This window comes from Cnephaeus nilssonii, assembly GCF_951640355.1.
Source record: "Cnephaeus nilssonii genome assembly, chromosome: 1".
NCBI classification, from domain to species: Eukaryota; Metazoa; Chordata; class Mammalia; order Chiroptera; family Vespertilionidae; genus Cnephaeus; species Cnephaeus nilssonii.
In genome coordinates, this window is record NC_137072.1 from 98050900 (window position 1) to 98063869 (window position 12970).

Genomic DNA, 12970 nt, shown 5'->3' on the forward strand with positions numbered 1-12970 from the left:
CATAATAATCTGGCCACTCAGTGTGTGTGTGTGTGTGTGTGTGTGTGTGTAATAAGCTTTGCTATCTTTTGATAATAAATTAAATTAATAATGATGAGCCTCAATTGCTTGAAACAAATACTAGTACTTGCTCTAAGCTTACAGTGTGAAAACTCAATAACTTTCTACAAGAACAACAGACAAACATGCAGCTGATGTTTCCATCTGTATTAAGTTTATTGATTATCAAGGCATTGGACTCTAGCAGGTGTAAGATCAAGAACAGCTCTTTTTGCTTTGTGTTCTAAATCTCCATGGTCCCTTTAAGCCACCGCAGTTACATCATCCTTCCTGGCTTTGACCAATGCTTGAGCTGATCCACAGCTTTTCCAGACACTTTCAAATATTAACATACTGTTTCTGTTTTTCAGGTATTGCTAACTAAAGACAATGTTGTGTTCTGTTTTATTTCAAAGATACTGAGTGCTCAGGCTTTTCCCCCATCTCCAGTCATGGTAACACCAAATCCTCATTGTCATTCTCTCTAAAACTGAGATAAAAGTCACCTCACTTCTGTTTTCCCCTTCAATTCAGCTAACCTCACTCCAGGGAAAACAGAGGCTACATTCCTCACTTGGATTGCCCCTGACCATTATGCAAGAGCGGATCATAAAGGAAAGTTTCAGAACTTTTAATTCCTTTACAAAATTTCTTTTCTCTGGAGGGTAGCAAACCTCATTACCTAGATCATAAACACATAAATGTATTTGCACTCTAGTTGCAATTCCATGACTAAAGTCAGGTCCCCTAAACTTAGTTATTTTTATAGTTGGCATAGTCAATTATTTCTTATACTAAACTATTTCATCTTATTTCCTTAGTCATCAGCACCCCCAATTTTCCATATGAATGATATAACTGACACTTTATGTAAATATATGATTCAAAGGAAAGTGTTGTTCATTGTAAATGAAAACACATTGTTGTCCATCTTCCACCAGAACATTTGAGCCTTTTACAGGACTAAATGCTGCCTCTTTCCTTTTTTTGGCTGCATGTGCTCACATTTTATTCCTGTTGACTAGCTCCTCTTTGTGCGAAGGGAAATATTGAGTATTTGTTAGAAACTGGAAGCATGGGTTTAGACTGCCCTGATTAGACTCCTGCTACTACTTCTAAGCTAGCCGGGTAAATTTGTGCACATTAATTTTCTTTTCTGTGCCACAGTTTCACTGTTCAAGTCAGCAAGTTAAATGAGAATGGAAAAGGGATCACCATCTTTCCTCACCATGTCATTAATTTCTTCTGTTCTTATGCCATTCTAGAGCAGCGATTTTCCAACCGGTGTGCTGTGGCGCACTGGTGTGCCCCAAGAATTTTTAAAACATGCACTACCTGGCTATTTAGTCAGGGGAAATGAGCTTTTTTTCCCCTTAGATTGTCAAATAAAAGGAATGATAACAGCCAACATAACAACAGCCATCCAGTATGACTGAACCAAAATTATACCTATTCTTTTGTCAGATCAGCCAAAACTATATTTTTGGTGTGCCGCATAATTTTAATAATTAGCTTATGTGTACCTTGAGATGAAAAAATGTTGAAAATCACTATTCTACAAGATAGACAGAACAGAATTCTTCAAAGAAGCTCACTGTTCCAGGTCAATACATTTGAATGCCTTGGAGAACGCATTTCCTCTGGGCCCTTTCAGGGGTTATGGTTAGCAGGTGCCTGATTAAGTTCCTCAAAGTGAATTAATTCTAACATTTTCATTGCTTGAGCCTTGAAACTCCTTTATAGTATATAAGAGAAATTTCAACAGTTTAACTTTATTGACTATATGTCACTATTGAGTCCAGACTTCAATTAGTTAACCTAATAGCCTATTAACAGCACTCCCAGTGGATCAAAACAACATATAAAATCCCCAAACCTGGGTAACTACACCACGCTACTGACTTTGTCCAAACTGAGCCTAATATTTGACTTACCTTTTGTCTACCTCCCACTCCCTCCCATGCCCTTCAAGACCTTGCTGACGTGAATTGAAATGTTCTGTTAGACATTTTTAGTGTCAAACCCTTGTCTGCTTATATTTTTCTCTCAGGCTTACCTAAGTCTTGTGGCAGGACAGGTGGTAGAGGTGCTTATAAGACCACCATTTCCCTTTTGTACATTTCTTATTTCAAAGCAGGATGATTTCCTAAAGAGTGGCATGGAGTTGCCCACAGGCAATTGTAGTTGTGGATTCTGGAGGCTGGCTTTCTCAGACTCATCTGCATTTGCTCAAAGACTCCATCCCATATTGCAGGGTCCCACACATTCTCCACAAATGCCATCCTCATGGCACCAAGGTTCATAAACCTGTTCTTTAAAGAGCAAGAAATATTGTTTGTATTGTGGGCCATATGGTCTCTGTTGAAACAACTCAACCCTGTTAACTTGGCCATCACTATCATGTAAACCAATGTTGTGAATATTCCAAAACCACTTTATTTTTAAAAGGAGGTGGTAACCAGAGATCTATAGCTTGCCAACACCTACCTTAGCATACAGGATTTAGTAGGATTTAGTCTTTAATAGGAAGTGCAACTTTTCTACCTTTACAATTAGATGCAGGCTGGTCTTTAGCTATATCTGCCTGGTGATTACAGGTGAAAAGAAACACCTTCAAGTTGTGCAGGTCTTCTGGCTCTAGACACGGGTTGCAATTTGTATCTTCGTCACTTTTCAGTGTTCTTTTCTCCTATATGTGCTGTCTGGGAATGTCAGAAGAAGCCAGCTACCTATCCAAGCTTGTGTTTATCTTCTTACCCATGGCACCTAATTGTCACAGCCATTTGGATTCTTACCACCTTGTACCTCTCCTGTATTTCATTATATCAGGAATGATCGGGATAATTATGATGTGTCACATTACCCCAATAGTGAGATCATCCCAGTACTGTTAGAATATTTGAGAAAAACCAAACTAGTCTCCTGTTTTCATAGTTGCATGGGGCCCCTTCTGGTGCCAATTATGGAATCAGTGATAACATAACAATCCATCCCAGCAGATAACAGATGATATAAACAAATTAAAATCATTTGAGGATGTTTAACGAAGGTGCTATTTACAAAGGTGTGGGCAGTGTGTAAAAAGACATTATGCTCTTTGGCAGATGTTTTATCTAAGATAAATTGATTTGTATTCAATTGAATTTCAGGTTGTTTTTTCATGATACCTGTTTGAAATATTGGAGCTATATTATGATACCTTCTTATGCAGTAATTACAGACTGCTTAATATGCTGGTAGAAATAGCTGTCAAATTACAAACATTGGAATCAATCTTTCATGGAATTTACCCCTAATAGCATTATATAAAATAGAAATAAATTGGAATAAATTTTGCAGATATTGGTTTTGCTTGAAACACCATTAAAATCCACAATTTTGGGGAGAGAGGAGTGAGAGAGGGAGGAGAGTATGTAGCTTAGACAAACCACTATTTTTTTAGTACTAAAATTAAGAGAAATATACAGTATAGAAAAACTTGGAAATATATATGTATATTCTCAGTTACATATAAAAATTTAACTAGCTAAAGGTGTTCTAGTTAAAATATTAAGAATTGAAAACTTGCTTAAAACCACACATATATTAAACGGTAGATCCTAGGTGAGCAAGACAATCCAATCCACAGCCCCTTAACCACAAGGTTCACAGACCACAATTGATCCATAATCTTAGGGAACTAACAATAATTACTTAGAATGGTTATTACTAACATGTCCTCCAATCTTATATGAAAAGCATATAAGGTACTACAAAAATTGCTTAATCTAAAGTTATGAAACTATTCTTCCTTCAATAATTTATTTTGGTGTTTTATTGCTAATTTTCCACCTATTAAAATCTACTTTTATGGCCTGGGTGGAATGGCCCAGTGGTTGAGCATCAACCTATACACCAAGAGTTCTCTAGTTCCATTCCTAGTCAGGGGCATGCCTGGTTGTAGGCTCGATCCCCAGTAGGAAGCCTACAGGAGACAGCCCATTGATGTTGATGGTTCTCTCTCATTGATGTTTCTCTCTCTCTTCCCTCTCCCTTCCTCTGTCTCTAAAATCAATAAAAACATATTTTTAAAAATATATAGTTTTATGTTAACCTTAATTTGGCCTTTTACAGTTTAATTTTTGCCAAACCTAACTGCTGAAATGTAAAAAAGATTTGATGTATACTGGTATAATACCTTCATATTTAAAATTATTTTTCTTATATTCAATCAGAAATTTTCATGTTTTGTTTGTTTGTTTTTTGTTTGTTTTGTTTTGGCCTGGCCATCAATAGAAATGTTAAAGGTATTTGTCCATTTCCCTATATTATTTAATATCAATAATTCCTAATTCTAGTTGTTGTTTTTCTCAAAATAAAAAGAAATAAAAATGTCCAGGAAATAAGTTATACATTATGCAACTCAGATACTATTGAGATAAGTATGAATAGAAAACAAGGCGGTAACCACTAAAAGGTAGAAGTTTAAATTTAGGGAAACTCACACCTTTGATTATAAAATGCATTTGCTTGAGGAATGTGTAAGGACCTATAGGATTTAAGTGATATTCATTCTCCATGTGTTTAATATTTAAACAATACACCAATATTACACTCCAAAGGAATAATATTCAAAATTCAAATATTAATCATCTTCTTTAAACTTAGTGGCATGTAGAAATGCATTTTTATGGCTATACATTTTTATCTTTTAAGATAACTTTGCTATTTCCTTTGCTCATGATAGCCTTTTCTCTCACATGAGTATTTGGTTCATATTTCATTTTACTGCCATAGAAACAGAGTTATGTAATGCTCACATTTCTATTCTCTACAACTAAAGTCACTTCTATGCAACACCCATTACTCTTTTAGAAGCACCCTGATTTTTACTATATATCTAATAATATAAAGCTATCTTGATGAGTCTCATTCTTAGGGTCAGCACAGTTCATGCCTTTTATGGAAAACCATCAGTGGCAACTCATAGCTTCTTCTCCTGGGAGATACACTATGCAGTCACACATATCAAGTATTTCTTTTCAGCTGGGCTTGACTAAAAGCTATCATGTAGAATGCCCAATGGCTATAAACAGTCTTCAACAAGATGTTATGTTTTTCGTACATTTAAAAACATTTATTTGCATTGATTTCAGAGAGGAAGGGAGAGGGAGAGATAGAAATATCAATGGTGAAAGAGAATCATTAATCAGCTGCCTCCTCAAGACCCCTACTGGGGATCAAGCCTACAACCCAGGCATGTGTCCTTGACCGGAATCAAAGCATGGACCCTTCAGTCTGCAGGCCGATGCTCTATCCACTGAGCCAAACCGGCTAGGACAAGACATTGTTTTCCTTACACACCATTCTGTAAAAACTGGGATGTGAAAGATCACATATGTAAAATAACACTTCTCAGAATTGTATTACTGCCTTCTCTCAGATTCACAAACTAAGAAAAAAAAAGTTCCCTCCTCATCAGCTTTCCTGGCATCCCATATATCTTTATGTTTATATAATTTCAGTAAGACTTTGATTTTGAGTCTAAATGAACACGAATATAAAATTTCGTAAAGCAAGCAAATAACACTAACAAAAATTCATACTGTATACTTAAATTAAATATTTAAAGATACTTGGACTGAGAAGTGATAATATATGTGTAAATAGAATGTTTACCTAGTATACAAGGATGAAAATATCACAAAATTTTTCTTGGAAAGCCTTGATTGATTCTGAGGAATTAATAGGATGAACAAGAAATAAGCATTCTAGACAGAGCACCTTGAGTCCCAATGAAACACCATGATACATTCAGAAAGCAATCATTTCATAAATCTTACCCCTGTAATAGCATGGAGGGGCCTGGAGAGCATTGTGCTAAGTGAAATAAACCAGTCAGAGAAAGACAAGTATCATGTGATTTCATTCATATGTGGACTCTAATGAGTAAAATGAACTAACAAGCAAAACAAAGACAGATTTAGAAATAGAGATTAGGCTGACAGCTGTCAGGAGGTGGGTTTGGGGAATTTGGTGGGAGGTGAAGGGATTGAGCAAAAAAGAAAAAAAAAAACACTAATGCACATGGACAGCAATGTGGTGATTACAGGTTTGGATGAGTGGGGGTAAGTGGAAGAGGGTATAGTGAGGATAAAGGGTGATGAAAGGAGACTTGACTTGGGGTGATGAATGCACAATACAGTGTCAAAAAAGAAAAAGTAAATGTAAAAAGAAATCTGATGATGTAATCTAAATATGTCTAGACCCCAGTGTTTTAAATGATTGGTATCAAGATGGGAAATGAAAGGGAAGGACACATTTTGAGAAACAGTAATGAGTTCAGCTTTTGGGATTTTGAAAGTGAGTATCTGTGGGACATTCGAGAAGACCTATTCAGCTCTTCTTGATTCAAGAAGAAAAATCTGATAGCTAGTCCTTGAAATCTTTGTATGCAAAGATATCAATAGGGTGACTAGAAATCTGACATTTAAAAAAGTCAATTCATGCTTTACCTTCCTCTACATAGCAAAGAAACCGTAAAAGATAGTTTAAATAAATAAATTAGTTAAAGAATAGAATGAACACCCTCCTATCTTACTAACAAAGGTGCACTTATAGCTTATATTCCTATGCCTCAATTCAGAGGAATTAAAGGAAATAATTACTGTAATTTAGACATGTGAAATATCGAAGTACTTTTTCTTTTTCTGCCTTGCGTGTAGTTCTGTCCTGTATATAAATTGACCCCTAAAAGAAATAAAATGTGCCCTCTATGATGTCATTATTAATAAACCCTTCATAACCTTCAGAAACTGTGTGGAAGAATCTGAAAAAGAATATTAAATATGGAAAGAATCCTGTGATCGCATAGATTAATCTAATAATAAACTTTTAAGCTAATGACTCTTAGAGTACAATTTAATAATTTAGTAAATGACTCAATTCCTATTCATATAGACCTTTTGAGATATAAATTTCAATTTAGTATTTATCTGGCACACTAAAAGTAAAATACATATGCAAGTCAATGTCTTATTTAAAAAGACTTTGAAATAGACCAATTCATTAACCTTTTTCTTCTCTGCCATTTATTTCAGTTGAATAAATACATTTCTTCCCTGTTTTGATTGAATAAGTGAGACAGAATATGCCTTTGTAATCCTTGTACTCATTAATAGAGTGTTCTTAGAATAGACAAAAGAGAATTAATGCATTCATATCTATATTAACAGGCATTTATTCTGTGATTTTTTTAAAAATGAAGATGAGGACTGATTAGTTGTATAATAATTATTCCTAAAATATAAGTGTTCTAGCTAATTATTTAAATTTGTGTATAAAATTATGTTTAAAATGCAAAATTTTATAAATTCCAACTTCTTTCATGATTATAAAATATTCTATGTAAAAATTCTCTATATATTATTTTTATATATCTATAAAATAACATATCATGAAGGCACTAAAATTATAATATGATAGCATACATAATTTCAGGAAAACATGTTCACTATTATTAATATACATAAAAAGTACATATGAAACAAAATATCAGAATCAAATTTTGCACAAAAATATATAGTACTAAATACAGATGAACTCAAAATATAAGTGTTTTGTAATACAATGTTAAATTATGTTCAGTTTTTATTAACTAATTTTTGATAGCTGTACTTTGTTCCATGAAGATATGTCATTTTATTAATGATAGAAACTAAAGAAACGAACAAAATAAAATGACCACAATACATTTTTGAAACATACACCAAGAAACAAAAGAAAACTGCTCAAAGTTCTGCTTCCACAAAATTTCAGAAGGAAATTTACTCAGATATAATCTATTTGACAGCCAACACCAGGATAAAAAGATACAACTTGTATTATTTAAGACAAATAGTGAAACCTTTAGCAGTAATACATTTAAAATTAATAATTGGTAAATTTCAACATAGTCAGTTGATTTCTTATACGGTCAGAGGTGTTCTCATGTAAGCCAACACACTGACTATACTTAACTTCCACAAAATGACAATTTCATATCTGCATTGAAGGAATTGGTGCTTTAATGATGGAAGTCTCTTTCATACAAGTCTAATTGTGTCTTTCAGATTTTTTATTTTCTTATTTGTTTGTTTGGAATGGGCATGGAATTGAAAGCTGGTGGGGAATGACAGTTTGCAATTACTTCTGTACTTAAGATCTGTTTTAGTTATCTGTCGCTGCATTACAAAGCACCCAGAATTTAGCTGCTTAACACAGGAGTGCATTTTTAGCTTTCATGGCTGGTGAATTGCTAAACATAGTTGAGCGCATTTTGCTTGGGGTTTTTCAAGCAATCGCAATCAGTTGTTAGATGGGACTGCTGTCATGGAAAGCCCGAACTTGCTGGATGCCCCAGGAGGCTCACTCACTAGCCTGGAAGTTGGTTTTGACTATCTTCTGGCTGCTCAGCGGGGCTTGTCCCTGGGAGTTCCTGCACATAATTTCTCAGTGTGGCCTGAGCTTCCAAATAATCCAGACAGAGCCCCATGGGTTCTGTGGTGTAGCCTCAGAGTTACTGCATCATTGTCTGCACTGCATTCTCTTGGTTACATAGACCTTCCCAGATTTAAAGTGAGAGGAGCTGTAGGAGGAGGAGAAAACCAGGAGTGGATCATTGGGGAGGCTGTGTGGGGGAAAGTGACATTTTTTAAAGGTAGCACCCTCAATCAGAAAACTTACAAGCCATTTGAAATCATTATTTGACTCTTTAAAAAATACTACACTCACTGAAAATAATGCTCAAAACTAAATGGATCTACAAAAAAATGGTTATCACTATAAAATATTTTCAGCCCCATTTATATACTCCAATAGCATTGCTTCCTGATTTTGATCTCTTTCTCACTGTCTTTACTTTTAATTAGTTGATTTTTTTAAGTCAGGAAAACTAAAGCATCTAACATTGAACCCTAAACATGAGTTTGGTTTTTAAGTGAAGTGTGAATACCACTATAGTTATAGTCAATTATAAAATAGCCATGTACTGGGTGAGTGTGAGAGAACGTTCAATATGAAGTAGACATTTGAAAAATAAAGGATGTTGCATTTACACACTCAAATTATCCTACTACAATACTCTCTTCTCTGTAAACATACTACTTTATTGTCTCCATTATTTACTAAGCTTGATCAACTTCCTTCTTGATTCTGTCCCTGCTTTGTTGTTGTTTTTATTAAAAAATATATATTTCTTTATTGATTTCAGAGAGGAAGGGAGAGGGAGAGATAGAAACATCAATGATGAGAGAGAATCATTGATCGGCTGCCTCCTGCACGCCCTCTACTGGGGATCGAGCTCACAACCCAGGCATATGCCCTTAGCTGGAATCGAACCTGGGACCCTTCAGTCCGCAGGCCGACGCTCTATCCACTGAGCAAAACCGGCTAGGGCTGTCCTTGCTTTGTTGTTGTTAATCCTCACCCAAGTATATTTTTCCATTGATTTTTAGAGAGAGTGGAGGGGTGGGGAAGAGACACAGAGAGAGAAATTTCTATGTGAGAAAGACACATCCATTGGTTGCTTCCTGAAATATGTCTATTTACACACATTTCTAAAGTTTTATTTTATTATAATCATTATTTAAAATAATTTTACATAATATTTCAAATGAAATGATCCATGTTACATGTCCTAAATAACAGTACAGTGGCATGCCAACACACACACCCACACACTCCCACACACTCATTGCATATCTTTCTTGTTGGATTGAAATGATCAATACCTGCTGATTCCTTTAGTTGAATCAGGAACAAGGTAATTTACAGTTTGCACTAATTCTTCCTTTAGCATTTTTTTTAAAAGATAGTAACTATAAAAGGCATAAAAGAAAGACATAAGAACCCAAAGTGAGAACTGAATTGTAGTGATCTTGGAATGTACTAAGCATATAAATGCAACCACTTTAAATGGTGCTGTAAGGCCAAAGCCCATGAGGCTTTTAGAAATATTATTTTATTCATTTTTTGTTTGTTTTGCAACCTTACCTCGGAGACTAGTATGCTTATATAGCTTCTACAACAATACTGGATTTATAAAAACAGTTTTCTTAAAATCTTAATAATAAATACCTTTACTGACACTATGGGGGATATCAGGTTGTTCATGTTTAAACAATTGATTATTTTTTTGACATACAAAAATGGATCACAGACCCAGAGCAACTTAACTTTAATAATTCAAATAACATCCTTGATCACAGATATTTCTAGAAATATTATGAGTTTATAGTGAATCAAAATTAAAGCTATATTTTTACTTGGATTATTTTTGCTAGTTTTTTTTATTACACAGAATAGCAACACATCAAAAAAAAAGAGAGAATCTCTCTCTGTCTTTCTGATTTAATGTAAAATGCTATATGAATCAGAGATAAGATACAAAGACTACATTAACTTGCAACAAACATATAACTTACTCTAATTTATTTAAGAAAAAACATAAAATGAAGCCTCATTTTTGTAAATATAGTCTATCTTTCAGTAACATGATTCATCAAGATTTATTTACCAGCTTTTTTTGTTATTTGAATATAAACAGCCATCCTGAGTGTTTCATGCTTTCAGAATTATAAACTCTATTCATCTAAGGTTTCAATGTATGTTTCTGAGTAAAGAAAAATGCATAAACATTCTTTCAGTGTAATGCACATTGAGTAAATATTTCTATTCAAATTATAAATGAAACGGGCTACTTCTTAAGCATTAAGTTGCTGGTAAACTTTGAAAAAAGAGTGATGATGTGGAAACATTATGCAAAGTTTAGATGTAAGGAATGAGGTAGGAACATGTGAAAAATTCCATATCTTATTGTTTTCCAAAATGCCTAGGAAAAAATGTACTGTATAAAAGGTCTTGCCAACATCTGCTGAATTTCCTTGGCTGCCATTAACAACGATAATAATAGATAATTACAAAGCATTACTAAATTAGGCACTGGTCTAAGCACTTTACATATAATAATTCACTCCATCTTGGCAACAACCTCATGTAATATTATGTCCAAAGTACAGATAAGGAAACTGGACATAACGAATTAGGTAATGAACCAAATTAGAATGAAGATCATGATTGTAAACAAACAAACAAAAAACAAATTGAGCTTTAAATCTTCATAAATATAGGAATGAGTTTGAAATCTTCATAAATATAGGAATGAGTTTGATCCGTGGACAAGTAAGAGGAATTTTTCCCTTGTGGTCAATAGAAAACGCTAATGGAGTCATTTCCTAAAATAAGATAAAAAAAAAAGCTGCCTCTATCTGGTTTTGTTATTAGGATGATGCTGGCTTCATAGAAGGAGCTTAGAAGTGTTCCTTCCTCTTGAATTTTTTGAAATAGTCTGAGGAGGTTAGGTTTTAGTTCTTCCTTGAATGTTTGGAAAAACTCCCCTGTGAAGTTCTCTGGCCCCGGGCTTTTGTTTGCTGGAAGCTTTTTGATGACTGCTTTAATTTCTTCCATAGTTATCAGCCGATTGAGATTTTTAGAATCTTCCTGATTGAGTTTTGGAAGGTTGTATTTTTCTAGGAATATGTCCATTTCCTCCAGGTTGTCTAGTAGAGTTGTCCATAGGATTTTTTAACAATTATTTGTATTTCTGTGGGGTCTGTTGTTATTTCGTCTCTATCATTTCTGATTTTGTTTATTTGAGTCCTCTCTCTTTGCTTTCTGGTGAGCCTGGCTAGAGGTTCATCAATTTTGTTTATCCTTTCAAAGAACCAGCTCTTGGTTTCATTGATCTTTTGTATTTTTGTTTTTGTGGTCTCTATGTCATTCATTTCTGCTCTGATCTTTATTATTTCATTCCTTCTGCTCACTCTGGGCTTTTCTTGTTTTTCTAATTCTTTGAGTTGTAGACTTAAATGATTTATTACCATTTTTTCTTGTAAAGACAACACAATGAAAGAGAATTACAGGTCAATATCCCTCATGAACATAGATGCCAAAATCCTCAACAAAATTCTAGCTAATCAGATCCAGCATTACATCAGAAATATCATACACCATGACCAAGTAGGATTTATCCCAGGAATGCAAGGATGGTACAATATCCACAAATCAATAAACGTGATACATCACATAAACAAATTGACAGATAAAAATCACATATTTATACAAATTGGCACAGAAAAAGCATTTGACAAAATCCAACACCCGTTCTTGATAAAAACTCTCAGCAAGGTGGGAATAGAGGATCATACCTCAACATAATAAAAGCCATATATGACAAACCCACAGCCAACATCATACTCAATGGGCAAAAACGAAAACCATTTCCCCTAAGAACAAGAACAAGACAGGGATGCTTACTCTCACCACTGCTGTTCAATATAGTACTGGAAGTACTATGTTGCGATCAGACAAGAAGAAGAAATAAAAGGCATCCAAATTGAAAAAGAAGAAGTAAAACTGTCTTTATTCACAGATGACATGATACTCTACATAGAAAATCTTAAAGAATCCATAAAAAATTATTAGTCTTAATAAATAAATTCGGCTATGTAGCAAGATACAAAATTAACGTCAAGAAATTTAAGGCATTTCTATATACCAATAGTTAACTTACAGAAAGAGAGACTAAAAAAGCAATCCCATTTACCATCGCACCAAAAAAGTTAAGATACCTAGGAATAAACTTAACTAAGGAGGTAAAAGACTTATATGCGGAAAACTACAGGACACTGAAAAAAGAGATAGAGGAAGTCGTAAACAGATGGAAGAACATACCATGTTCATGGATTGGTAGAATCAACATCATCAAAATGTCCATACTACCCAAAGCAATCTATAGATTCAATGCACTCCCCATTAAAATACCAATGCATATTTCACAGACCTAGAACGAACTTTCTAAAAATTCATCTGGAATAAAAAAAGACCCTACATAATGCAGCAATCCTGAGAAAGA